At 39.4% G+C, this 14,656-nt stretch overlaps 1 protein-coding gene across 1 annotated transcript in view; it reads left to right on the top strand.

Moving 5' to 3' along the window:
• SCFD2 (sec1 family domain containing 2) overlaps nt 1-14,656 on the top strand; it is a 357,431-nt gene that overhangs the window by 124,779 nt on the left and 217,996 nt on the right. The window lies entirely within an intron of this gene.

Below are 14,656 nucleotides of genomic sequence, written 5' to 3'. Positions count from 1 at the left end.
TATATGGACATGTGCAGCAGCTCTCTGCACACAGCTCTCTCTTTACCTGCACGTCCCCGTCCTCGGTGCCAGCCTTCCAGAGACGCTGCTGTGTAGCCCTTGACCCCCTCCCTCCTCCTCTACATCTGCCCCACCTACTTCACGTGTAGTGTGCAGTGCATTGATCCCCTCCCTCCCCAGTGACATCATTCACCATATATGGACAAGTCCATATATGGTGAATGATGTCAAGTCCATATATGGACAAGTTTACAGTCTTAGGGTGCATTTTGGCTAATAGGAGTAAATTACACAATTTACTTACTTAGCCTAAGGAATGCAATAATAAAGAAAAGATAGAACCCCATAGTTCTCCTTTAAAGACTGGACTGTCAGCCGAAAATCTGGGTCTGAACGTGCGAATTGTGGCCGTCACCGACTAGTCAATGTTAGGGCAGAACGGAGAGGGGCAAGACTGGTACAAGACAACAGAAGGGCAACAGTGCATCAAATTACTGCATATCTTAATCAGGGATCCTCTCAAATGATCTCTGAACACACTTTTCGCCGTACACTGCATCGTATGGGATATGGAAGCCGAAGGCCTGTTCGAACACCTTTGCTGTCTGCAGTTAACAAGATAAAATGTCTCCAATTCGCACAGGAACACAAGGATTGGACAGTCGAGCATTGGAAAAAAGTAATGTGGTCCAGGGAATCACGTTTCCAGTTGCATTATGTAGATGGTAGATTGAGAATTTGGCGGAAACAGCATGAAAGCATGCACCCCACATGCATGAGTACAACCCTTCAAGCTGGTGGGGCCAGTGTTATGGTTTGGGGCATGTTTTCCTGGCATTATTTGGGCCCTTTAATTTGTGTGGAACAACGTCTGAATAGCACAACATACCAAAAGTATCGTTGCTGATCAAGTCCAACCTATCATGTTGATGGCGTATCCCAATGGAGATGGCTTCTTCTAACAAGACAATGCGCCATGCCACGGTGCTCGTATTGTGGAGGAGTGGTTTCAAAATCATGAGGGAGACTTTACCTTGCTTAGGTGGCCCCCACAATCACCAGATCTCAATCCAATTGAGCAGTTGTGGGACAAAGTTGAAAGAGCCATCAGGCAGCTGGTTCCACAACCATCAATTCTCACAGAACTGGACAGTGCTATTCATCAGGCATGGTTTCAGATTCCTCGCATCACCTTTCAACATCTCGTGGAGTCAATGCCAAGAAGAATCGCCGCAGTATGAAGGCAAAAGGTGGCCCAACGAAGTACTAATGGGGTGGTCATAATAATCTGGCCACTTAGTGTAATATCTGTGTGACGAGGATCACAGTTTAAAGGATGGGTTCACGATAACATAGAAACTTCCTAGCCCCTCCTCTCTGCCTCCCTAACCTATTCGAAGCAAAACCCTTCCCACCCAGGTACCTAATTAACTTTTTCCAATATCGGTGGCCTCCTGTTTACATCCTGTTCCATGTTGCCCATACCTACACAGTAGGTTCCCATAGACTCAAATGAACCTTTGGAGAAATACCTCTTTCAAGTCAATAAGAAGTCAATACCCAGAGGAACTCATACAAAACGAATTGTATTGTTATTGTCTTTTCTCATTGCTTGCAAAATTTCTGACACCAGTTTTCAGCCCCTGTGTTTTATATTCATAGTTTCTCTCCTGTGGTTTCCTGTTTTGTTTTTTTAACGATGGCCCCTTTCTTGCATTACAGTTTCTAAAATTTACTAGAATCTCGGTTTGTGTGACATTTTGTCATCGGATAAAACAAAAGTCTAGAAATGTCTCTGGTAGACAATAAATAGCCAGTTCATTGAATTTCTCTTGCAAGACTAAGGTTGTAAATTCTTTGAAACGTGTATTTGTGATGATACAGATAAAAACAAGTAACTATAAAAAATAGCTTGTTTTCTTTGTGAGATACAGTTTTATTTTGAATGTTTGTTTTTTTTGTAACTTTCCACCGGATATTTCAAAAGCCATGTTTATTAACATGGTAAAGTTTAAAAACAATTACTGCCCTTCATATTCAACCTATTCTGACCCCAGTACTGATCTAGAAGAATGCAGCAGTAAAGCTTCAATGAGGATGCTGTCAATTTAACATTCATTGCAGTGAATCTGTTCTTTGCCAGTGTAGGGCAAAATAAGGGGTTTCCTCGGCTATGTATACATTGTTTCTTTACCCCATCACTCCGTTCCCCTTCAGCAGCCAAGGCAATTGGCCGCTTTGGCACCCTCTGCTGCATCATTGGACGAAAAGCAGTAACATGCTAGCGTGGCTAGGGCATCACTTTCACTTATATTTTGCATTCAGTATTACAATTTGTACACATTCCTATAATCAGTAGCAAGAGTCACATGCTTCCCCATACTCCGAGGTCCTGGTTGCTTCACATATACAAATTGTACTATAAACCAGTGGTTTTTTGTACGGTTGCTCACATGGGAATGATTTGCATGGTTCTGCCCATTTATTATTTGAATCTGTGATGGATGTGAGACCAGCAAATACCTTCATTTTTAGAAAGGCTCTACTATGTTTCTTGCTAAGAAAGTGGGGGCTTTTTTGTTCCTTTTAGCCCACCTCACCATAATGTGTCTGGTTGTTACACTATTTAAAGGGAAACTATAATGGGTTCATTATTTAAAAGTTAATTATACTGGGTTTGAGATATATGTATACACTATATTGACAAAATTATTGGGACACCCCTCCAAATCATTGGATTCTGGTGTTCCGTGAAATGTCCTTGCTACTAAATAGTTCACTGTCAACTCTTAGTGGTATTATAACAAATTTGAAGCAACTGGGAACAACAGCAACTCAGCCACTAAGTGGTAGGCCACGTAAAATGACAGAGTGGGGTCAGCGCATGCTGAAGCACACAGTGCGTAAAAGTCGCCAACTGTCTGCACATTCAAAAGCTACAGACCTCCAAATTTTGTGTGACCTTCAGATTGGCACAACAACAGTGCGCAGAGAGCTTTCATGGAAACGGTTTCCATGGCCGAGCAGCTGCATCCAAGCCTTACATCACCAAGTGCCATGCAAAGCATCGGATACAGTTGTGTAAAGCACGCCGCCACTGCACTCTAGAGAAGTAGAGACATGTTCTCTGGAGTGACGAATCACGCTTCTCTTTCTGGCAAAACGATGGAGGTGTCTGAGTTTGGCGGTTGCCAGGAGAACGGTACTTGCCTGACTGCATTGTGCCAAGTGTAAAGTTTGGTGGAAAAAAAAATGCACAAAAACATGCACATTAGATAATTTTTTTAATTTAGTAGATAAAAATCATTATAAAATTGCACCATCATTTTTTATCACCGAAAAGCACACCTTTCATATACCCCAAACCACCACTTTAAAGTCATAAGTTATATAGTCCATGTGTATCACATAATTAATTTTAGAGAATTTGTACAATCCCAATTCCAAAAAAGTTGGGACGCTGTTTAAAATGTAAAACAGAATGCAATGATTTGCAAGTCTCAAAAAAACAATATTTTATTCACAATAAAAAACAGAAAACATATCAAATGTTTAAACTGAGAAAATGTACTATATTAACCCCTTCGTGACTGACGACGTACAGTGTACGTCGCCAGCATCAGGGCTGTTTAAACAGACTCTGTTTAAACTTGTAAAGCCGACTGTCGGCTTTACAACAGAAGCGATTCTGGCGACTTACCTGTCGCCAGATCGCTTCTGTGTCCCGTAGAAAGGGCCGCCCCCCCGTCGGGCACCGCCGCCGTGCTTCCCTGTGCTCCGTTGCCCCTCCTACGGGACCGGCTTCCTTGGTGTCCGCGGGGAGCTGGGGAGGAGGTTGACGATCTTCCGTTCATCGATTCCCCTCCCCGTTCTATGAGACCGGGAGCAATGCAGATTGCATCACTTCCAGTCCCTGGGCTGTCCTGCAGCCCAGTTATAAGCGATTGAAGTGCGATCTGCACTTCAATAGCTTATTTCCAGTGTAAAGGTGACACTGTGGGGGCCTTTTGGACCCCCAGCATCACCTTAAAGAGTACCTGTCACCACCATCTGCTATCACATGGGGGGGCTTGTAAGCCCCCCTATGTGATAGCAGTCAAAGTAAAGTAAAAAAAAAAGTTAAAATAAAATAAATCTAATAATAATAAAAAAAAATTTAAAGTCACCCGCCCCCATGAGCACGCGCGTCGCTACGTAAACACGCGTAGGGTGCGCCTGGACTTTTTGGGGTACTGCAGTTTTTCGCCGTTTCACGGATGCACGCAATTTGTAACCTGGGCATGTTGGGTATCGTTTTACTCATTGTAACCTCATCTTTTATATTTCATAAAAAAATGGGTGTTTTGTTGTGTTTTGGGGCATTTAATTAAAGTTTTCAATAAATGTTGGGGTTTAATAAGGAGTTGCGCTAATATTGTGCAACATAAAATTTGGCAACTACCACCATTTTATTCTATAGGGTCTTGGCATTCAGAAAATTTTAAATTGATGTCAGCAACACATTTAAAAAAAGTTGGGACAGGGCAACAAAAAGCTGGCAAAGTAAGTGATACTAACAAGGAAGGGCTGGAAGAACATTTTGCAACTAATTAGGTTAATTGGCAACAGATCAATAACATGGTCGGGTATAAAAAGAGCATCTTAGAGAGTCCTTATTTTTGAGGAAAGTTGGAGTGTCTATAAAACTATATAGAAAAATATACAATGAGCTATATAAACATATAATTCAACATTGAAATACATGTATAACGTATACTTTAATATATACAATCAGTGGTTGAGCCACAGCTCAAAACACACATGTTCTCAAAAGGCAGCACAGGGCAGAAAGTGGCAAAACGTGGTAACAACTTTTAGGGCTTCTGCCATCTGCCTTTCTTCAAATATTTTGTAATAATTACCCAACAGGAATTTTTTTTCATTTCTAATCTCAAAAAATAAATAAATAAAATATATGAAAAACTTTTATATAGTCACTTTTAATTAGGTCTCTTCCAAGGAACTTTTTTTTGTAGAGTTTGTGTAATACTCTGGGTTTTTGCTTCTAAACAAGCTTTTTCTATTTCTGTGTTCTGCTTTTTCTCTGTTTTGTCATCCTGAGCCAGTTTGTTGCTTATAAATTGGTGATCAGCAACTGTCAGCTGATTGCAGGAAGCCAATAGAATATTGCCCATCATTGTCCTCCTCCTGGTTATATCGGTTCACTGCTCTCTTATAATACTCAAGAGATTCTGCAAACCTAGTTTCCTGAAACATCATTTATTATAAGTTGACTGCTTTCCCTTTCTCAACCATCATTTCATCCTTATTATTTTCTTAGTGAATGGAGATACGTGCTATGTAAATTTTCATTCTTATAATATATTGTGAAGGTTTTACTTCTTCCAGAACTTTGATGAATTACGTCAACCACTCACTGATGTGCTTGTTGGGTTTTAAACACAATGCTCTTTGCTTAAGTTGATACATGTCTTTTTCATGCATCTGGAATTTTACTTAAACTTAATTCGATCTTTCTTGCATGGTGATCCCCAAGGGTAGATGTTAGACTCAAGCTGTGGATTTATTTCTTTTGTTTCTCTTTCCTCAAAAAATAAATTGTAAAACAATTCTTTACCTGTAATCATAACTTTTACATTTCCTGGATGCAGCTTTAAAGGAGCAATGACCAATGGAGTAACTAGTTTTAACTTTAATAGGACAAAGAATGCTATTATAGTATAACTTGGTGAAAAGGACTGCAGATAAGTGTTTACCTTGGTTTTCAACCTAGAAATAGTGCAGTCTCGTAAAGTGTTGTGATCAAGATATAAATAAAGAATAAATAGGCTTTATAAATTGTGATTCTAGAGATGTTTACCTTCTTTTCTTTGTATGTCTTGGGGTGGCCCTAATTGGCCTGATCCTGCCCCTGATTTGACAGCCGATTGTAATGCTTGGGTTAAAAATCAGCTGTTTAGGACCATCCTAGTGAGGCAGTTACCAGTGCTGCACTTGTTTTCTCCGATGGAAATTTAAAGTGTGTTCATGTTGTGCTCTGCTTAATGACAGCACGTAAGAAAGATAATGACTCTGTTTTTTGGGCAAGTCACATGAGAAAAAGACAAGGGCCCTAGCCCTACAGTGGATGGACATATGTTGAGACATCTCTAACTGTCTATGCCCAATCTCCCTTTTCTCCATAGATTGCATTGTATTCATGATTGTATCCTTATTTCCTTCTGTCCTCATGATTGTGTAGCACACAGTATCATTGTCAACAATGAGGCCAACAGAATGTTAGCCCAGTGATTGACATGTTAGAGAGCTTTGTAAATAATGTTAAAATGAGTAGTAATGATTAAAATAAACACTGCTTGTGTTTTTGTATATGAGCCATTCAAAATGCCCTCAAAAATAGACCCTTGCTTCCTCATGCATAATTACCCAAAGATCAAGTTAGATCAGCAATAGAAAAAATAGTTGTATTTAGTGAGGTGTGTAAGAGAAATCCTGCATATTTTTATATTTAGGCTCTTTATATTGTGCTAGTAAAATTATCATTTTATTTTTATTACTGTTTAGTGTGACCTGCCTCACAAGAGATTTACACAGAATAACCACCAAGCATGCTGTATATAATATTAAATGCCATGTGCCCTTAAGAGGTCATTAACCTTAGCCTCTCACAGGCATTGTTCCCTTCTCAGTAGGTTCCTGAAACAAGGCCGATTTAAAATGCCCTTATTTAAACCAATTATGAATTGATTAAAAATAGCTATAAATATGTTTTATATAGTCTTTCTTCATTGTAGCTTCTTGTTTACTGCACAGCATAATTTAGACTATCAAAAAGCAACAATGCAAGCCAATCAGGCTTTACTACTTTTCATAATTAAAAAGAAGGATGAGCACAGGGTTGCCCTCATCAGTGTGTTTTTGTTCCTTCACCATCCAGACACAGATTGGAGCCTTCCCTTTTCAAGCTGTATTGCTATAAAGTGACACTAAACTCTAAACTAAACTAGAGTTAAACGTTAAAAATGTTTTCAAGTACCCTAACTAGTAACAAAAAAGTATCTCATTTGTGTATCACTCGGCTGTAGATCCTCAAATCATCTCTGAATTGGTGCTGACACTGTCCTTCCTTATGGAGGGTGCTTTCTTTTGTTCCCCATGGTCCCTGTGTGCGCTGTAAAGTAACTGCCACTCCAAGCTCACTCCTTTGATAGACTATAACTTCAATGGAAATTAGTGGACTAAACATAAGATTGTAGTCCATCATGGGAGTGAGGTTGGAGTGGTGGCTGGTTTACAACACATACAGGGACCATGGGGCACAAAAGTAGCCACCCTCCAGAAGGAAGGACAGTGTCAGCACCAATTTTAGAGATGATTTGAGGATCCACAGCCGAGTGATACACAAATAAGATACATTTTTGTTAAGATACCTGAATGCATTTTTAAAGTTTATCTCCTGACTTTAGTGTCACTTTAACTGCAGTAAACAAAAGTTTCTGGCAGTTCTGAGCAGTGGACTGTAGACAGGATTATCATCAGCTGGTCTTTAAGAAATTAGGTTTCCAATTGCAGTGCCAAAATTATTGACTTATGATAAGTTATAACAACTTTGGGATGAACTCAAACTGAGCAGCCACATCCAGGAACATCCACTCACCATTCTAGAGCAGTTGGATGACACACAGATGTCTGCATGGTTGGTACAGTACTGTGGAATCGCTGGCATGATGTGCGGCAGCCATTATGGGGTCTAATAGCAGTCCAACTTAGTATTGAACAATGCTTTTTTTTCTCTAGCCATTGACCTTATATCCCATGAAGAGCAGCGATATGGCATTGTCATTGCAAGTATAAAGATGCATTTATATTACCATGGCCCTTGTGAGGAAGGGAATACTGCTGAATTAAGAAATGGCACGAAACCACATATTTATACGAAACATCAATACCTCACCCCCTTTTTTTCTTTTTTTTTTAATAACATCAGCTATCTTGGACATTGATTGTTAAGTTTTAATCTCAGGGGCACTGAAAGGGAGAACCTTGCCTAGCTTCCCTGTAGAGAACTCTGCTTTTGTTTATCCAGTCCTAACTACACATAGATCTGATAGATTGTATGTACACTGCAGTTTGTGGTTTCAGAAAATATTTTCACATAACTTTCTATTAAACCAAGAATTATATAGTACATTGTAACCTTGTAAATCTCCTTTTCGTTGAATACTGGAGACTTGACTTGAAGTTTCTTGCTAGCATTTTTGGCCTTATGCTGACATCTGGCCCCCTATTAACTATACTAATAGCTTGTGGTAACATTATCCTTTGCAGCAGACACTTCTCCTATCTGTCATTCATGAGATTTAGCATAAAGTATGTTTTATGAGGTACTTGTGATTAGTGTCAAGTGCTGTTAGAAATAGTGTGCGTATAGACGCCATTACCATCCAAAGCTTGGGTCAGGAGCTGGCCATGCTGGACTGGGGGATATGATGGTTTCTGAGCCACCAAATTGTAAATTTGCTTCTTTTGTTAACCTGTAGTCCCAATAGAGATCCTTGGTAAATCTGTGTAGTGGTCAAGTAGAACTTTGCAGCCTGGTGCATCACTCCCATCGGTGACATTTAGTTTCTTGAGTCGCCCAATGTAAGGCCTGTACAGAGAGCTATACAATGATCTAAAAATAATAATTTCCACTATAATGAACAGTCCAGTCGACTGAATTGTTTATGCACTGTTCATTATACATATATGGACCTATATACACACACACACACTAGGTTTGACTTGGTGGACTTATGTCTTTATTCAACCTTAAATACTATGTAACTATATATATATATCAGTTTTATATTGTTTATGAAGTGAAAGTGGATGACTTCCTTACTGTATATTGGGTAATTAGTGATAGGCACTTTTTCCCCCCCCCGCATTTTGTAGTAGTTAAAGTGACAAAGTCAAAAAACATTTTCCCTCCCCCCAATGTTAATGTCAGCACTTACCTTAACCTCCTTGGCGGTTCTCTGATCTGCGCATGCGCCTGCCCCAAGATGCTTTGCAGCCGCCCGAGATTTTTCACATTTTCGGACAGGAGCGAGCGGGGAATACACGGGTAAGTATTAACCCTTTTCAAAGCATTTTTTTTAATTACACTTTTTGCATATATCTACTGCTTGCTAGAGGTAGTCTGTACGCATTTTCGTTTGTGGACAAATTTTCATTGCAGCAAAGTGACAATTTAAAAAAAAACATTTTATGTCACTTTGCTGCAATGAAACGAACATGAAACGTAAATGAACATTTGTACAGACTACCGCTAGCGAAATTTGTCCAAATTCCGAAAAACAAAATAACACAATAGCTGTGTAAGGGGCCCCGAAATTTCTGAAGGCTGCCCTGTGTGTACATATTTTTTTTTATTCTATTCCAAATAAAACATCTATGCAGTACCTTTTAAGTAAAATTTCAAACTCACATCTGCTACTATGCTTGGTAACTTTTAAGAATGATTGACCTCTTTCATCATGGACAACCTAAGGAACAGTGATACAAAATGTAAGTAGGTTTGTGTAGTTTGTGCTTTTTTTAAAATGTATTTATTTATTATTTGGAGCTACCAAAAAATAAGTTGCAGACTCATGTGGCTTAAACAGGCTGATGGATTTATTGTGCTTTGTGTGTTCATACCCTGGACACTTTCCAACACCAGTTTACTGGACCACTCTGCACAGTACAACTTTCCAAATTAGTTCTTGATCCAGTGCTTGGAATAATATCTATATAATCTCCCTTCTCCTCCCCTCCCCCACCCTCTTCTTTCTTGAGTTCATATGTTACCTATTTATTCTTCATTCAGCACCTGGTCTGAATTGGCCTTAAACTGAATGGTAATTTTCATTGAAGTGTTTATAACATGCAGTCTTTCTTAACATGAGACATATGCCTGGAGCTGTGCAGGCCCCCTGTACTTCTGCCAACTTTACAAGTCAGCCAACTAGAGCAGGAAATCAATATACTGCTACATTCATTAGTCTGACATATTATTTTTATTTTTTTCTTTATTTTCGTGAACATGCAAACGTTCAAGAGATTTTTTTTTTCTCCAGACCTTAATGTCTTGCAAGACAAAAAAAAAACCAAACTATTTGAAATTATGTTAGTCTTGAACTTGGGTAAACCTGTTGCACTTTATACACTTGTTTTCCATTGTATTAACAATAGTCAGCAAACAATGACCAGGAATTGGCAGACCAATCAGTGATTGCATGATAAGCCACAATACTGTTGGGGGTCCCAAAATCAGTTTTAGATATCAACAGTGTTATTCACAAAAGGGGGAAGAGTTTGGAGGAGGCAGGAGAAGTGAACAATCTAGGCCAAAATAGCCGATTTAGATTGTTCGCTTCTCCTGCCTTCTCCAAACTCTTCACCCTTTTGTGAATAACCCTGCAAGTCTCATTCCTGAATGTTGAAAGTGTCTGCTGCACACTATAGAGTGTTGTGACCAGTGTAGATCAGATACATACTCTTAGTGACTGCCACGGATGGTGCCGTGCAGAACCTCAGAGATGTGTCACCAGCACTGCAAATATAATTTGTTGCTAATAATGTCACATAGGTCAAAATAGCCAACGTTTTAGGGCCACGCAGGGTCCCTTCCTCAATGTGACACAGTGACCACGTTGACTATTTTGACCTATGTGACAATATTTGCAATAAACAATATTTTCCTTGCATTTTGAAGTGCTGCTGTACTATCTTTACATCTCATTTCTAAATGTGTCTAACATGTTTGCCATAGACTTTAAATAAAGGGCAGATGTGGGGCACTATCTGAATGCCAATATCATCTTTTTAAGTTTTCACATGATGTAGAAGTTCATCTTCATACAGTGCAGAGCAAGATGTAGGCCTTAATTTGTAAAAAAAAAAAAAACAACAGAAGTCTGCTGAAAGAATCCAACCTAGGTAGTCAAGTATTCTTCCATCACAGCTATATAATATGCAATCAGATATATAAAACACTTTTATTAGTAGAGGGGAGCAGGGTTTGTACCTCTGACATCTTTTTTTGTTGTGCCCTCATTGCCATTTCCTTCCTGTAGTTTCAGAGAGGCAGGAAATCCTGGTTCGAATCCCAGCCACGACACTATCTGTATGGATACTGTCCAAGCTCATGTTTAGTTTACTGATTTGTTTTGAGATAGTAGACCATCACAAGAGAGATCTTGGACCAGTGGCTACTTTACAACACACACAGGGACCATGAGGAACAAATGTAGCCACCCTCCAGAAGGAAGGACAGTGTCGGCATGAGTGATACACAAATAAGATACATTTTTGTTGTTATTTAAGATTCTTGAATGCATTTTTAATATTTAACTTTAGTGGCACTTTCACATTAATCATACAAATGTGAAGTTACCTTTTACACATAATTCATACCCTGCTTTGTGTCCATAGTTTATATTCAAAGGCATGCATAATGTCAGTTGCGCAACTCGAAATCAACATGCACAGTATATGTGAAATGCTGGAAAAAGTTTATTTACGTTTTTAGTATTTTGGGGGGCAGGGTAATTGAAATGTCTTGAAGTAGGGCTGCAACTAATGATTATTTACATAATTGATTAGTTGGCTGATTTATTTTTTTCATTAATCGGATAAAAAAAACATAAAGTTCACTTCAGAATAAAACTGCATGCACTGGAATGCATGGCGTTGCAATACCTTGCGTTCCAGTGCGGGCTATCACACTGCGGGTAGGAGGCGCATTTGGGGTGGCATTGAAATGAATGGCACTGCAACGCACCTCCCGCAACAGAATTTGGCAGGCCAAAACCAAAAATTACATTCTTCCCACCTTTTTATAATTTAAAAAAAAAAGATTGTATTGCATGCACATGAAGCTTGAATAGCTTCAGCCAGGGTACGCCGCAGCCAGAACGGATCCGACAATTATGTCTGGATCCACCCAGCTGCGTGAGTGACAGCGGGCTCTGCCTATCCAGAAGCAGAGCCAGCTATTCCCGCCCCCTCCCCTGTCCGTTCCGCCAGTCAGCGCTGGAGGATCGGACAGGTGAGGGGGGAATCCAGTCCCTCCCCTGTCACGGCTCTCTGCCGCCACAAGATCGAGGAGTAAGCGAGCGCAGGTATGTGTTTGCTCACTTCCCGTTCTACTGAGCCGACCTGTGACCGTTTCATTGTCCCAGGTCGGCTAGAACTATGAGGCTGAATGAAAATCACTCACCTCATAGTTCTTCTTTAAAGCTTTTTACTGTGTGATTAATCGCAATATAAACATAAGTTGACTTGCTTATAATTGTAATTCTCAGTTGAGTCAGGAAACTTAAACCTGTGGCAGACAGACTAACTACACATGTGCTAATGTTTTATTACCTGGCATACAAATGTGGTCTACATTCTTTATCTGTCATCTCATCAGATGACTTTTATAGTAAGATATTTGGTATGTCAGATTTATATATGGCTACTAGTATGGTGCAATTGTTTATTGCTTTAATAAAACAAATAAAGAAATACGGTTTTCTTTATAAAGCAATAAATATAAACAAGATACTTTGCTGAAACTATGCTGCCATTTGTGTGTATAAATGCGATTAACAAATTATTTTATATACGGTTATTTTTATTATTATTCGGGATTTATATAGCACCAACAGTTTGCGCAGCACTTTACAATATAAGGAAGACATTACAGTTACAATACAATTCCAGACAGGATGGTAAGGAGCAAAACAAATGGCAAACACACTCATCAATTTGTTACCAGCTTTACAACAAGGTGCTATTGGAAGGGCTTAAAGAGGGCCCTCCTCCTGAGCTCTTACAATCTATTATTATTATTATTATTGTTGTTGTTGTTGTTGATTTAATGAATGTTTAAAGCAGTGGCATGTGGTTACCTGTAAAATTCATTTTAAATTCAGCTATTTTAGTTTAGAGTAACAAGAACATTAAAAGCCAATATCAAGTTTGTCCGGTTTACTGTGTTTCTATTCTGTTTGTAGAATTCCCTAGATGACCTCTCCTTTATGAACATATTAGTTGCTTGGCTGCTCCTCTGATCCAATGGCTTAAACACTTTAGGAGTCACTGATCCAAAACAAGTAGACTTCATTCTGACTTCAGTAACTGCATGCTTGTTCCAGGTCAGAAACTCACTCACTACACTCACCTGTTCATTCAGTGTATCCATGCCAAGAGTAGCAGTCCAAAGACCATTAAACAATTGCAGCCAATCATACATTGTCATTCAAAACCGGTTTCTGGTGGGTTGCCATGGGTAACTGCAATTTGCAGAATTTGTAAATTTACAAATAAAACTCCCATGAGAGTATATTGCAGGTGAACATATAATGTCAGATCTGTGCCTTTGGAAGCAAAATCCATATGAAACACAGGATGCCAAAACCTTAATGAAATGCTGGTAAACTATTCATCAGTAATTCATGGACAAAAATCATGTTTGTAAATCTTGTTCATGTCTATTACTTTTTTAAATATCAAGTTCTTTCTGAAGTACTGATCTTAATAAAAAGAGAACTGACATGCCCCTTTTAAGGTAGATCTATAACTTTGCAATCACAAAAGCTCATGCTCCCTGCTGATATGAGATCTCTGGTTCTTACTCAGCAGGACCTCTGGAGAAGGACCACTGCTTCCACACAGAGAGCGAAACATATTGTCCAAAAATGAGGAAAGTGCCATCTTTTGGACGAAATTGCAGTGCATGCCTAGTTTCTCTCCTCCCCGCTGTGCGCTGCTATGTGTTTGCTCTGACACAGCGCAGTGTCCAGCAGGGAGGAGAGATACTGTCAGAGGAGGCTGAGCGGAGGAGCAGAGCGCTGTGAGCGGCCAGCGTGTTATAAGAGGCCGTGCTCCCCACCAGCGCCACCCCCCTCAGCTGCCCCTGACTGATCAGAATGGAGAGTGGTGTGGGTCGGAGATGGCCGTGCACTGTCACAGAAGCCCGAGCCGGCTGTGAAGGGGAGGAGTTAGCTGTCAAAATAGACCGAGCTTTCCTCCCTGTAAAGCTGTAAAAGCGAGTCAGGATGTAGAGCGGTACAAGCGAACAGCTGATCGCTGACTGTTTGTAAATAACTGGCTATAGTATGAGTTACTATGTACCAGTTATGAATGAATAGGAAGTGATCTGCATCACTTCCTGTTCATTCATGATTGTGTACATCGTAACTCATACTATATCCAAAATTTATGAATGAACAGGAACAATCAGTACAGAGGATTACTGTTCATTTATAACAGGGGCTGCAGAAAAAGAGATTGTGTCCTCAATCTCTTTTTCTATTTTAAAAAGGAAATATCAGGGGGTCTGTTTAGACCTCTGATACTTCACCAAAGCCCCCCACAGTAAAGTTAAAAAATAAAAATATTTAATAAAAAATAAATAAAATATTTTAAAAATGTAACGTTCTATAAAGAATAAATAAAAATATAAAAAAAAACTAAAAAAAAAGGTTAGAAAAAAATTTATTTTCGGTTTTCGGCCTGACATTTTTTTATTTTCGGTTTAAAAATGTTCATTTCGGTGCGCCTCTAGTATTTAGGAAATGTAAACTGTAGCCTCAGTTGGGCTATACGTTGGAGTTTGTGCTCCACATAGAGAGGACACATA

Source organism: Nanorana parkeri, unplaced genomic scaffold (genome assembly GCF_000935625.1).
Source record: "Nanorana parkeri isolate BGI_ZX_2015 unplaced genomic scaffold, ASM93562v1 scaffold54, whole genome shotgun sequence".
Classification (NCBI taxonomy): Eukaryota; Metazoa; Chordata; class Amphibia; order Anura; family Dicroglossidae; genus Nanorana; species Nanorana parkeri.
This window is presented reverse-complemented; position numbering and strand designations above follow the sequence as displayed.